This window comes from Phoca vitulina, unplaced genomic scaffold (assembly GCF_004348235.1).
Source record: "Phoca vitulina isolate PV1807 unplaced genomic scaffold, GSC_HSeal_1.0 scaffold34, whole genome shotgun sequence".
In the NCBI taxonomy this organism is placed as follows: Eukaryota; Metazoa; Chordata; class Mammalia; order Carnivora; family Phocidae; genus Phoca; species Phoca vitulina.
In genome coordinates this window covers 5,211,984-5,225,807 of record NW_022589737.1, presented here as the reverse complement: position 1 = coordinate 5,225,807, position 13,824 = coordinate 5,211,984, and the positions used below count along the sequence as shown (strand labels likewise).

The 13,824-nt window shown below is 41.8% G+C and overlaps 1 protein-coding gene across 1 annotated transcript in view; it reads right to left on the bottom strand.

Annotated features, from left to right (window-relative positions):
- Window positions 1-13,033, bottom strand: part of TMEM45B (transmembrane protein 45B) — a 52,712-nt gene extending 39,679 nt beyond the window's left edge. The window contains exon 1 of the mRNA XM_032426262.1: window positions 12,785-13,033. The gene's annotated coding sequence lies outside the window, so the exon portion shown is untranslated. The remainder of the gene's footprint in view (window positions 1-12,784) is intronic.
- Between the last annotated feature and the right edge of the window lie 791 nt (window positions 13,034-13,824).

Below are 13,824 nucleotides of genomic sequence, written 5' to 3'. Positions count from 1 at the left end.
ACTCCTTGGGCCTTGGCATTTTCTTGCATCTGAAGTGGACTTCCATGTCCAGTTCCTTGATGTATCCATTGGGCTACTGTTGTTACCCATTGGGCACAAGCTTGATAGACATGAGAGTTCATTCATGTTCCATTTTTAAAAGTCCTTTGCCATGAGCATTACCATATATTTTTCCTTTCCAGGCTGCTGACATAGTTCTTGTCCCCAGACATGGAACCCCTTGATAGTCCAATCATTCAGTGGCCATTCTCCTGACCAGATGGCTAGGCCATTGGCAATGACCCACAAGTTGGTGAAAATGTAGCAAGGCTTGGTGGTGTGGGTAGCCTACACAACCATCACCACAACCATCACCGGAGTTCAGCCCACTGAGCAGAATGTCCATATCCAGTCCCAGCCAAAAGATGGCCACTATTGGCTAAATGGTGGCCATAGCTGCAAGGATTCTGTCTGTCTTTAGTTTTGCAGTCATCAGTGAACCGTGCCACACGGTCAGCAGGCATATCTTTTTTTACTGTTATGTTAATCACCATACATTACATCATTATTTTTTGATGTAGTGTTCCATGATTCATTGTTTGTGCATAACACCTAGTGCTCCATGCAGAATGTGCCTTCTTTAATACCCATCACCAGGCTAACCCATCCTCCCACCCCCCTCCCCTCTAGAACCCTCAGTTTGTTTCTCAGAGTCCATCGTCTCTCATGGTTCGTCTCCCCCTCTGATACCCCCCTTATTCTTCCCCTCCTGCTATCTTCTTCTTTTTTTTTTTTTTAAGATATATTGCATTATTTTTTTCAGAGGTACAGATCTGTGATTCAATAGTCTTGCACAATTCACAGTGCTCACCATAGCACATACCCTCCCCAGTGTCTATCATCCAGCCACCCCATCCCTCCCACCCCCCACCACTCCAGCAACCCTCAGTTTGTTTCCTGAGATTAAGAATTCCTCATATCAGTGAGGTCATATGATACATGTCTTTCTCTGATTGACTTATTTCGCTCAGCATAACACCCTCCAGTTCCATCCACGTCGTTGCAAATGGCAAGATCTCATTCCTTTTGATGGCTGCATAATATTCCATTGTATATATATATACCACATCTTCTTTATCCATTCATCTGTCGATGGACATCTTGGCTCTTTCCACAGTTTGGCTATTGTGGACATTGAGCAGGCATGTCTTTGAATCTTGGGCCCTGGGTAGCTGTGGGGGTGGGGGCAAAGCATTCCCTGTGGGTTGCTCAGTCCTTCCTGGTAAGCTGGCTTGTCCAGGCTTACCAGGCCTCACCTTGGTTATACCATTTCTACTTAATAATTGAGCTCAATTGAGCTTGTCCAATTTTATTGGTGGAGTCCGTACACACCCAAGCAAGAATGGGCAGTTCAGGTCACAGAGTCACATGCGGTGCTCTGGCTCTGAGATGTTTCATCTCTACCAGTGCCCGAGAGCAAGCAAGGAGTTGCTCTTCAAAAGGAGTGTATCTGGTGGCTGCCTTAAGCAACTTACGGTTTCAAAATCCAAGAGGCCAGCATCCCCTAGTGGAAGTTTTTTGTTGCCTAATCAGCATGTGTGGAGGTCATGGACATCGGTGGTGTAGGCTCTGAGGGTCCCAGTGCAGTGGCTGGGCCAGAGCTTGTTGAAGAGCTTTCAAGACTTGCTGCTACAAAGGACCTGATTCAAAACTGATAACCTTGTGGGTCACCTTAAGTAGGGGGAACAGAAGAACATCCAAGTGGGGTACAGGCTGTCTCCAGTACCCAAAAAGGCCTAGGAAATACTGGACCTCCTTTTTAACAGAGGATACCATCAGAGCCAATAATTCTCTTACTCTATCGAGGGTACATCTTTGGCTTTGTGCCCAAGTGACCCCTAGGAAATGCACCTGCTCTGTTGGGTCCTGTACTTCCTCTGGGTTTATAGCCCACCTGCCACTAGTCATTGTATCAATGACTAGTTGCAGTGCCACCTCCACCTGCTTTTTTGGTGGGCTTTCCAGCTAAGATGTCATTGATGTAATGGATGGCCGAAACTCCTGTGGTGACCTGGGTTTGTTGAAGGTCAAATCCTGCCCAGTGGTAGCATATTGAGCATATGAGCACCTATCTGCCACGGGTCACCTCATTTACCCCCAAATGTCCCAAAGTCATTCATTTTCAGGTCCTTATGGCACCAGTATCCAAGAGCCCCATAAAAGTCTCGATTTCTCTCTTTTCCCTTTTTATCCTGACAGGGGTACAAGGCCAGTGACCCACAATGAGGACCTGAAGACCTCAGCCCCATCCTTAACTGTGCCCTCCAGCCTGAGACATCTGGGTCTGCAGGGTCCCTTCATCAAACGTTAACACCAGCCTCGCTGCATGAGATTCCCCTGGCCTCTGTCCATATCTGTCTTTCAGTTTTTATATTTCATTCGCAGATGTGGTATATATATAAGGATCTTATTTCAACGGTTTTGTTTTCAGCGATGTCATCAGTGGTTTAGCACTGAGTGCAAACAGATCTTATTTGAGGCCCCCAAATGAGTGGGATGGGGTGGAACTCCCTGCACAGGACTCCCTTACTTCCCTTGGACATCACCAGTGACCCTGTTGGTTCACAACCTTGGGAGCCTCCCACGTGAAATCTGAAATTGGTCCCCATACCTGGAGGGCTGGAAGAGACTTAAGAAAGAGGCAGGCCATTCTTGATTGGTAGATGGCAGGTTTAACAAGCAAGGGAACTTAAATGTGAGACTTGTCTTGGGCAGCTACAAGATGAATAGATCTCTATACCTACCTATTGAATCTTAAGTTTATATAGATGCCTTCCCTGGGTTCAGTCATGTATACCATCCAGATGGTCTCAACACCACATCACTATCTCAAGGCTACATCTTTGGGGCAGCTTCTGGGAGCTGGAAAGGTGAGCAGGATGCACATTCTAAGGACAGGGCGGGGCTGAGGAGCGTCCCATTGCCTGACTCCAGCTTGCAAATCAACCGGCAGTCATGTCATCTCAATGAACTCCCCCAACAGACCCTTGGGATACCATGGGAGTTGGCTGGTGGTGTGGCAATGCAAGGGGGGCCAAGAGCTAGGCCATAAGTTTTTTTCTTAGGACCCACCTCTTGTATCTCTGCCCTCACCCATTGCACCAGCTCAGTCCTATTGACAGGGAGATTATCTACATCCCATTTATGCCTATAAGGCAGAGGAAAGCAGCCCATGATCCTTGAGGGGCTGGCACCACCTGGGGCAATGGGGCTGACAAGCCCTTGTGCTTCCACCATGCCATAGTTGGCGACCCTGCTTACTATGTCAAACTGTCAAGCAGAACGCAGTGAGGGGAGGACTCCAACTACCTAGAGGATAGCAAAGCTTATCACAACACCAGCCACCTGGAGTAGAAGTCCAAACACTCTGCTCACTGCATCTTGGTTTCAGAGTCACCAAGGAAAGCATAGCACAGTAGAGCACTGGATGGAACAATGCTTTACCCACACAGAGAAGAGACAGCAAGGTCAGCTCCAATAGTGTGTGTCGGTCCCCCATGGCCACCAAGGTCCCCCTCCACTCCTGACAGCCATTGCAGGGCAATAGGTCTGTATGCGCCCTTCTTGTCCAGAGCGGAAAGACTCCAACTCCTCCCCGTGTTGTCTGAAATACTGAATGCTGGGGGTGTGCCTGAGGCCATCGAAACACATATTTAAGCAGAGGAAGTCTGTAAGCCTGACAGAGGTATGTGGGCTCTGTGTCTCTTGGTAAGGAAGTGTTCCAGGCCCAAGGCCCCTTCTTAGGGTGCTGATGGGGATTGAAAGACTGCACATGAGATTTCCTTAACCAACAAGAGCAAAACTAGTCAGATAGTTTTGGGGGTTGCTGGGGTGCCAACTCATTAGTAACTAAAGGGAAGGAATTAAGCATTTATCCTATTCTTCTTCTTCTTCTTCTTCTTCTTCTTCTTCTTCTTCTTCTTCTTCTTCTTCTTCTCCCTCCTCCTCCTCCTTCTTTTTCTTAAAGATCTTATTTAATTATTTTAGAGAGAGAATGAGAGCACAAGCAGGAGGGGCAGAGGGAGAGGGAGAGAGAGAGAGAATCTCAAGCAGGCTCCATTCTGGACTTCCAATGCGGAGCTTGATCTCACAACCCTGAGATCAGGCCCAAGCCAAAACCAAGAGTCAGATGCTCAAACAACTGTGTCACCCAGGTGCCCCATCCTGCCTTTCTTATATGAACTGTATAGTAGAGAAATTAGATAGTTTTAGAGAATGCAGGAGAGTATTTGTAGAAAAATTCTAGCTAATAAGTATAGAATGAATGATAGAATTAGAAAATCACCATTTGGCAAATTTTTTTTTTTTTTTGAGAGAGAGAGTGAGCATAGGAGGGCAGGAGGGGCAGAGGGAGGGGCAGAGAATCTTAGGCAGGCCCATGACCACCACAGGGCAGTGGGGGCAGGGCTCCATCTCATGGACCCTGAGATCATGACCTGAGCTGAAATCAAAAGTCAGAGGCTCAACTGACTGAGCCACCCAGGTGCCCCACCATTTGGCAAATTCTAATGAGATAATTAACTTAGGTAATCATCATTAATAAATAAATCTAACACAATATGTCCAAGACTTCTACCCCAAAACCTCTATTGAGAGAATTTAAAGAAGACCTATGTAACAGAGAGAGATACCATGTTCACATTTTGAAAGACTCAGTATAATAATGATTTAATCCTCTCTAAGTTGATCTACAGATTCAATGTAATCTCAGTCAATCACTGGAAGGTGTGTGTGTGTGTGTGTGAAAAACAAACCGATTTTAAAACAAACTCAGAAATGCAAAAAGGGTAAGAACAGCTAGGACAAACTTGAAGAACAAAGCTGAAGGACTCACATTATCAGATATCAAGACTTATTAGGAAGTTGCAGTAAGCACGATAGTATGGAAATTGGCACAAGAACAGATCAATTAACAAAAAGAACAGAAAACAGAGTCCAGAAGCTGACCCATACGTAACAGTCACTTGAATTATGCCAAAGTTTGCAGTGCAGTGCACTGGTAGAATGGATAGTCTTTTTTTTAAAAAGATTTTATTTATTTATTTGACAGAGAGAGAGATAGCTAGAGCAGGAACACAAGCAGGGCGAGTGGGAGAGGGAGAGGCAGGCTTCCCGCCAAGCAGGGAGCCCGATGTGGGACTCGATCCCAGGACCCTGGGATCATGACCTGAGCCGAAGGCAGACGCTTAACGACTGAGCCACCCAGGCGCCCCAGAATGGATAGTCTTTTAATAAGCAGAGCTGGGCCAGTTGTACATCTATACAGAAATGTTTATGCATTGTCCCCTCCCTCTCACTGCTACCCAGAATCGATTACAGTGGATTGTAGATCTAATCATGAAAGGCAAAACAATAAAGACTTTAGAAGACAATTTGGAAAAATATCTTTACAACCTGGGGAGTAAGAAAATATTTCCTACAAAGTGCATAAAAAAGCACCAATTATAAAGAAAAGATTCATAAATGAGACTTTATTATAATTAAGAACTTGTGTTTAGAAAAGGACAATGTTAAGGAACTGAAAAGGCAAGCCACAGACTAGGAGAAAATATTTGCAGGATGTATCTGATAAAGGATGCATATACAAAATATACAAATAACGTCCACAAGCCAGTAAGAAATAGGCAGACAACACATTTAAAATATAAACAAAGGAGCTAAATAGCCACTTTAAAAAGAGGAATGATAGCCAGTAAAATATGTAAAAATTCTCAATTTTTTTCAGCTTCATTGGGATATGATTACCATATAACATTATGTCAGTTTGAGATTTACAATGTGATGATCTGATATAGGTATATTTTGGGAAATGTTTACCACAATAAGGTAGTTAACACATCTGTCATTTCACATAATTACCATTTTTGGGGGGTTGTTGTTATAGTGGGAACATTTAAGATGCTTAGCAACATTTAAGTACACAATACAGTATATTTATTATAGTCTCCATTCTGATATTAGATTTCCAGAACTTACTCAACTTATAACTGAAAGTTTATACCCTTTGACCAACATCTTCTCATTTCCCCCACTCCCTAGCCCCCGGCAACCACCCATTTACTTTCTGTTTCTATGGGTTTGGATATTTAGATTCCATATATAAATGAGATCATATGGTATTTGTCTTTCTTTGTCTGACTTATTTCACTTAGCATTATGCCCTCAAAATTCATCCATGTTGCAAAGAGCAGAATCTCCTTCCTCTTTATGGCTGAATAAAATTCCATATGTAGATAGATATATCAGAAAGACAGATTGATATATTTCACATTTTCTTTATCCATTCATATGTTGATGGGTGGTTCCCATGTCTTGGCTATTGTAAAAAATGCTGCGATGAACACAGAGATGCATATATCTTGATGAGATAGTGATCTCATTTATACCCAGAAGTGGGATTGCTGGATCATATGGTAGTTCTATTTAATGATTTAATGATTCCTGTAGTAGCTGTACCAACTTACATTCCCACCAACAGTACACAAAGGTTCCTTTCCACAACCTCACCAACATTTGTTATCTGTTGTCTTTTTGATACTAACCATTTCAACAAGTAGGAGGTGATACCTCATTGTGGTTTTGATTTGCATTTCCCTGATGATGAGTGATGTTGAGCATCTTCTCATGTGCCTGTTGGCCATTTGTATGTCTTCTTTGAAAAAAAATGTCTATTCAAGTCCTTTGCCCATTTGAAAATCAGATTGTTGTTTTGTTTTTTTTGTTTTTGTTACTGAGTTGTGTGAGTTGGATATTGATTCCTTATCAGATACATGATTTGCAAATATTTTCTGATTCTGTAGGTTTTGTTTTCTTTTGTTGTGCAGAAGCTATTTACTTATTTATTTTTAAAGATTTTGTTTATTTATTTGAGAGAGAGAGAGAGAGAATGAGTAGGGAGAACAGCAGAGGGAGAGGGAGAAGCAGGCTCCCAGCTGAGCAGGGAGCCCAATGTGGGGCTCGATCCCAGGATGCTGGGATAATGACCTGAGCCAAAGGCAGATGCTTAACTGACTGAGCCACCCAGGCTGCTAGTTTTAACAGTTTCTTGGTGGAGTCTTTAGGATTTTCTGTAAGACTGTATTATCTACTTTTTTTTTCTGATTTTGATATCTTTTATGCCTTTTACTTGTCTGATTGCTGTGACTATGACTTCTAGTACTATGTTGACTAGGAGTGGTGAGAGTGGGCACCCTTGTCTTGTTCCCAGTCTTAGAAGAAAAGCATCATTTTGCCTGCATTATTCCATCCCCCAAACCAGTATTGCTCAGTGCCATGAAGGAACTCCCCAGCAAATTCTCTCCTCCAAAATTAATTATAAACTGGACTAAATTGTCAAAATAACCATTCCAGGGCTTTGGAAATTGACCAAAGGCATATGACTAATTTAGAGGTGGTTATTAATGAAATGCTAAACTTTGAATAAAAATGTAGGTTCTGGGGCGCCTGAGTGGCTCAGTCAGTTTAAGCATCTGACTTCAGCTCAGGTCATGATCTCAGGGCCCTGGGATGGAGCCCCATGTCGGGGTCCCTGCTCAGGGGGGAGTCTGCTTGTCCCTCTCCCTCTGCGTCTCTCCCCTGCTCATTCCCATTGTCTCTCTCTCTCTCTCTCTCTCAAATAAATAAATAAAATCTTTTAAGATGCGGGACTCAATCCTGGGACTCAGTTGCCCAACCAACTGAGCCACCCAGGTGCCCCTAAATAAATAAAATATTTAAGAGAAACCAACCAACCAACAAACAAAAAACCAGTAGGTTCTGTGATTACCTGAGATTGCTCCCATTTCTTCCACCTTCCACCTCAGTTTATGGGATATTCTACCAGGGTGTTCAAACTGTGAAAACCCACAGCTTCACCACCAGAGGGGTCTCACTTGGTTTTGAATAAGCATAGAAAAACCTACTTCTAGCAGGATTGGAAGTAATTGTTAAGATCTCAGGAGCAAACAAACAGGTAAATCCAGTGGCTCAGCTAGCCTGAGGTTGCAGTCCTGGCTGGCATTAACAATGAACTGGGGGACTGGTCAAAGATCTGGAATATGAGATAGCCATAAGGCCTGGATAAGTTTCCACATGTCTGCACAGTGTAGACCAGGGAGGACCCCAGATATCCATACCAACAGCATAATCAATGAAAGAAAAAAATTTTTTAAAAGATTTTATTTATTTATTTGACAGAGAGAGAGAGAGAGCACAAGCAGGGGGAACAGTAGAGAGAGAGAGGGAGAAGCAGGCTCCCCGCCGAGTAGGGAGCCCGACGTGGGGCTTGATCCCAGGACCCTGGGGTCATGACCCGAGCTGAAGGCAGACGCTTAACCATCTGAATCACCCAGGCGCCCCAGAAAAATTGGATAAATTGGACATCATCAAAATTGAAAAGCTCAAAAGACACCAGTGAGGAAATGAAGTTAAGCCACAGACTGGGAGAAACTATTTCCAAGTTATCTATCTGATGAAGGACTTTTCTCTAAAATGTACTAAGAAGTCTTATAATTTAATAAAAAGGTGGCCCAATTAAAAAACAGGCAAAATGTTTAAACAGACATTTCACCAACAAAGGTATATGAATATCTAAAAGGTATATGAATATACCATAAAAAGAGGGGCACCTGGGTGGCTCAGTTGGTTGGGCATCCGACTCTTGGTTTCAGCTCAGGTCATGATCCCAGGGTCCTGGGATTGAGCCCTGTGTTGGGCTCTGCGCTCAGTGGGGAGTCTGCTTGAGATTCTCTCCCCCCCCCCCTCTCCCCCCCCCCCCCCCACTGGCGTGCTCTCTTTCTAAAATAAATAAATAAATAAAAGCCTATAAAAAGATGGTTAGCAAAATTAGAACTAAGAAAATGCAAATTAAACCATAATGAGATACCAATACACCCACTAAGTTAGATTTAAAAAATATAGGAACCCACCCCCCCCAAAAAAACCCAAGATGATGTTAATCAGGAATAATTGTGGAAATAGAAATCAAATACAGAAAATAGTAAAAATTGGGGAGGATGTAGATAAACTGGAACCCTCATATATTGCTTATAGCAATGTAAAGTGGTACAGCCACTCTGAATTACAATTTGGCAGTTTCTTAAAAGTTAAACAAACTTATCATCTGACTCAGAAATTTTACTCTTAGCTGTATATCCAAGAGAAATGAAAACATGTATCTACACAAAGGCTTATATGCACATTTTCGTAGTAGCATTATACATAATATTCAAAACTGGAAGCAATTCGAAGGTCAGTCCACTGGTGAATGATAGTGTTATATCTATAAAATGGAATCCTACTTAGCAACAGAAAGAAATGAACTACTAATATAAGCTTCAACATGTATGACTGTAAAATCTATGGTAAGCAAAAGAAGCTAGATAGAAAAGACCACATACTATATGATTCCACTTATAAGAAATGTTGAGAGAGGGGCGCCTGGGTGGCTCAGCTGGTTAAGCGTCTGCCTTAGGATCAGGTCATGATCCCAGGGTCCTGGGATCAAGCCCCACATCGGGCTCCTGGCTCAGCGAGGAGCCTGCTTCTCCCTCTCCCTTTGTCTCTCTCCCTGCTCATGCTCTCTCTCTCTCTGTATCTCTGTGTCTCAGATGAATAAATAAAACTGTAAAAAGAAAAAAGAAATGTTCAGGGTGCCTGGGTGGCTCAGTTGGTTAAGCGACTGCCTTCGGCTCAGGTCATGATCCTGGAGTCCCGGGATCGAGTCCCGCATCGGGCTCCCTGCTCAGCAGGGAGTCTGCTTCTCCCTCTGACCCTCCCCCTCTCATATGCTCTCTCTCTCCTCTCATCCTCTCTCAAATAAATAAATAAAATCTTTAAAAAAAAAAATAAAGAAATGTTCAGAGAAGACAAATGTATAGAGATTGAAAGCAGATGAATGGTTGGTTGCCTGGGGCTGGAGTGGGATCAGGGGTAGGGACTGATGGCAGTTGGGCAAGATGGAATATTCTGGGACAATGGAAGTTTTCTCAAACTGAGCTGTGATGCTGTTTGCACATCTTCCTAAATTTACTCAAAATCATTGAATTGTGCAGTTAAATGGGTGAATTTTTTGCTAAGTTATATCTCAGTAAAGGTATGAAAAATCAAAACCCGCAATGGGTAAGGGGTGGAGAAGTATAGATGAAGCATGATTCTTGAAGCTGAACGATAGGTAATAAAAGTTCATTATACTATTCCTTCTACTTTTGTGTGTGTTAACAAACTGCATAATAAAATGTTCTAAAAAGCTGAGGGCTAGCCCTGTTACATATGAATTAAGTTGGAGAATTTACACTTTCTGATTTTATTTTTTTTAATTTTTAAAAAAGATTTTATTTATTTATTTGAGAGACAGACAAACTGAAAGAGAGAGAGAGAAAGTGCAAGCAGGGCAGAAGAAGAGAAGCAGACTCCTGGCTGAGCAGAGAGCCCGTCGCAGGAGTCGATCTCAGGACCCTGGGATCATGACCTGAGCCAAAGACAGACACCTAACTGACTGAGCCACCCAGGCGCCCCTACACATTCTTTTTTAAAATTTTTTAAAAAAGATTTTATTTATTTATTTGACAGAGAGATAGAGAGCACAAGTAGGCAGAGAGGCAGGCAGAGGGAGAGGGAGAAGCAGGCTCCCCGCCTAGCAGGGAGCCTGTTGCAGGAGTTGATCACAGGACCCTGGAATCATGACCTGAGCCGAAGGCAGCCGCTTAACCGACTGAGCCCCCCAGGCACCCTGCCCCTACACTTTCTGATTTTAAATTTTAATATGCTAGTTAAGACAGTGTGGAACTGGTGTGAGTGTAGGCACATAGATCAATGGAACAGAACTGAAAGTCCAGAAAGGAATTCTTACATTTATACTTAATTGATTTTAGACAAAGGCAATTTAAAGAGGATTAACAAATAATCTAATGAAACAAAACAGAGAACTCAGAGTTAGACCCACCTCTTTATATAAACTTGATATGTGACAAACAATGGTGCCACAAATCAATGCTTAGTAGATGCTCTTGGAAAAATTGCCCCATAAATAGAAAAATAAAATTGCATCCTTTCCTTATCTTTACCTATTTATAGAGGTGGGCTTCAGATGTACTAAAGATCTAAAGGCACATTCCTAAAAAAGCTTATATAAAAATATCTTTGTGGCAACTTAAGACCACAAAGCACAAAGCAGGAGGCAAAAAAATTTAATGGATTTCATTGCATCAAAATTACAGATTTTTGTTAAATGAAGGACCTGTAGACAAGGTCAACACACAGACAATAGATTGGGAGAATATATTTGCAATATCTAAAACTGACAAGAGACTATTAGTCTCTAGCTATTAGCTAAATATACAAACAACTCTTGTGAAACAACAATGAGAAACCGGACAGAAAACTGGACAAATGATATAAACAGTAATTTACAAATAGAGAAACACAAATGAAAAATAATAAAGAGGCACTCTAGCTCATTAGCAATTAGAAAAATGTACCCTGTATTAAAAGACCGGACATCAGATTTGCAAATATTAGAAATTGGATAATGCCAAATAATATAAGAGTGTGGGAAAAATAAGAACCCTCCTGCATTGCTGGGGAAGTGGTGACATTGGTACAGTTTTCTTTGGAGAGTAGTTGTTAAGTATTTGGTTAAATTAAGCATTCATATGTTCCAGAAATTCACACACAGGCTCACAGCAAGACATGTACATAAAGGGTCATTGTAGTTGGAGACAATTAGACAATGCAGTTGATACATACTAGGGAATGGTGTGCCCATTAGAAGCAACAATGAAATGTACATAACAGCAAGGATATGTTGTAAAAACAGTGCTGAGTAAAGATAGTAAGAAATAATACAAGGTCTATATAATACAAATGCCCTTTATATAAATTTAAAGTGTGCGCACACACACACACCATCACCACCACCACCACCACCATGGGTGAAATATGGAATTTAGGAGATACGTACAAAACACATTAAATCATTAAATATGGGATTTAGAAGATACATACAAAACACATTTGAATATTATATATAATGTTACTATGAAAATCATAGTTAACAATGGAGGTGGAAACTGGCTAATGGGATTCACTCAATCATCTTCATCTGAGATCCAAAGGTGGGAACAGGTAAGGGGGAAATCATGTATGAGAACATCTTCAGATTAGTGGCTATTTGGAGGGATATAGGGAAGAAAAAGAAGGGGAGGGATCTGTATTGGTTACATCTATATAGTTTAATTTTTTTTTAAAAAATAGATAATCTATTCTATAGCCTCTGTATTAGTTAAAGGCAGTAGAATTTATGATCAAAATCATGAGCTCTGGTTGTAGATTATTTGAGCCCAAACCCAAATCTGCCAGTTATCAACTGTATGACTTAGTGCAGCCTTCTGAACCTCCCCATGCCTCAATTTCTTCAACTGTAAAATAGGAATGATGATAGTATCTACCACACAGGGCTGATCTGATTACCAAAATATGTATTTCAGATGAGAATACATACATATGGGCATGGTACTGATTTTGTTTGGCACATAGCAGCATACTATTAAGTGTTTTTTGTTATCTGAGAGATCTAAAGCAGAAAGAACAAAATAGAAGCATCCATTTAATAATGGCCATGCATTAACTTGTGTGTGTATATTTAATTAATTAATACATAATTAATTAATATAATATATAAAACATAATATATAATATATACAAAAATATATATAAGTTTTTGTTTTTGAAATATTTTTTGTAAAAATAGAAACAGGAATATACTTACCAAGAGAAGGAAGGAACACACAACGGAATGCAGGAAGAATGGAAAGGCGTTGAGAGCGAAGCAGGATTTGAAACCTTGAAGCTTAGAGAATTCCTCAGAAGTAATCTGTCAGTTGGGCTTTGGTTTTTCTTTCCTTTTAACAACTTTTTGGTTTATTAGCACCAAAAATCAGGGAAAGGAAATCTGCCAATTTGGTAATTTTGAGGCAGCATCTGCTGCTAAAAGCTTTGATGAGGCAAGAGTGTGAAATCTTGGCTAAAATATAGTTAATGGGTGTTCTTTGTGTTCATTCGAATTGATTTTTTTTTTGGATCAATAGATAGATTTTTTTACCCCCCTGGTTCCTGCTTATTTGCATACCTGGTAATGTTTGATTGGACACCAGACATTGTGTGTTGTATGTTATCAAGTGCTGGGTTTTTTGAATTCCTTTAGATTTTTATGGGCTTGTTTTAGAACGCAGTAAGTTATTTGGAATGGGTTTGAGTTTTTTTTGCAGCTTGCTTTTAGGCGCTGATAGGACAGGTCTAACCCAGCTTTTCATCAAAGGCCATTTTGGCCCCACTGAGGCACTATGCTTCTGAGCCCTGTGTCGGAGGGTTCGGGTGATAGGCAGTCTTCCCACCCTGGCTAGGGCGGGAGCACTATTTCTGGCCCTGTGCGAGCTCCGGGGTTGATCTGCCTCCTCCTCTCTGGTGTTCGTTCCCCAGCCTTGGAGGTTTCTTTCCACATACAGTACACTGTAGTGCTCAGCCAAAGACTCCAGGGATCCCTCTGCAGATCTCCAGAGCTTTCTCTCTCTCTGCAGTTCCCTCGCTGATACTTTGCTAACAAATTTTCATCACCTTGCCCCCCTCCAGCTCTGAAACTGTCTCTTTAACCCAGTAAGAATTCTGGCCTCTGCTTTGGTTTCCGCTTTCTGCGTCCAGCCTGGAGACTCTCCAGGTAGTGAGCTGGGGCAATTTTCGGGATCACCTCGCTTGTTTTCCTTCTCTCTGGGGTCACTGACCTGCACTGGCTGAAGTGCAATGTCCGAGAAC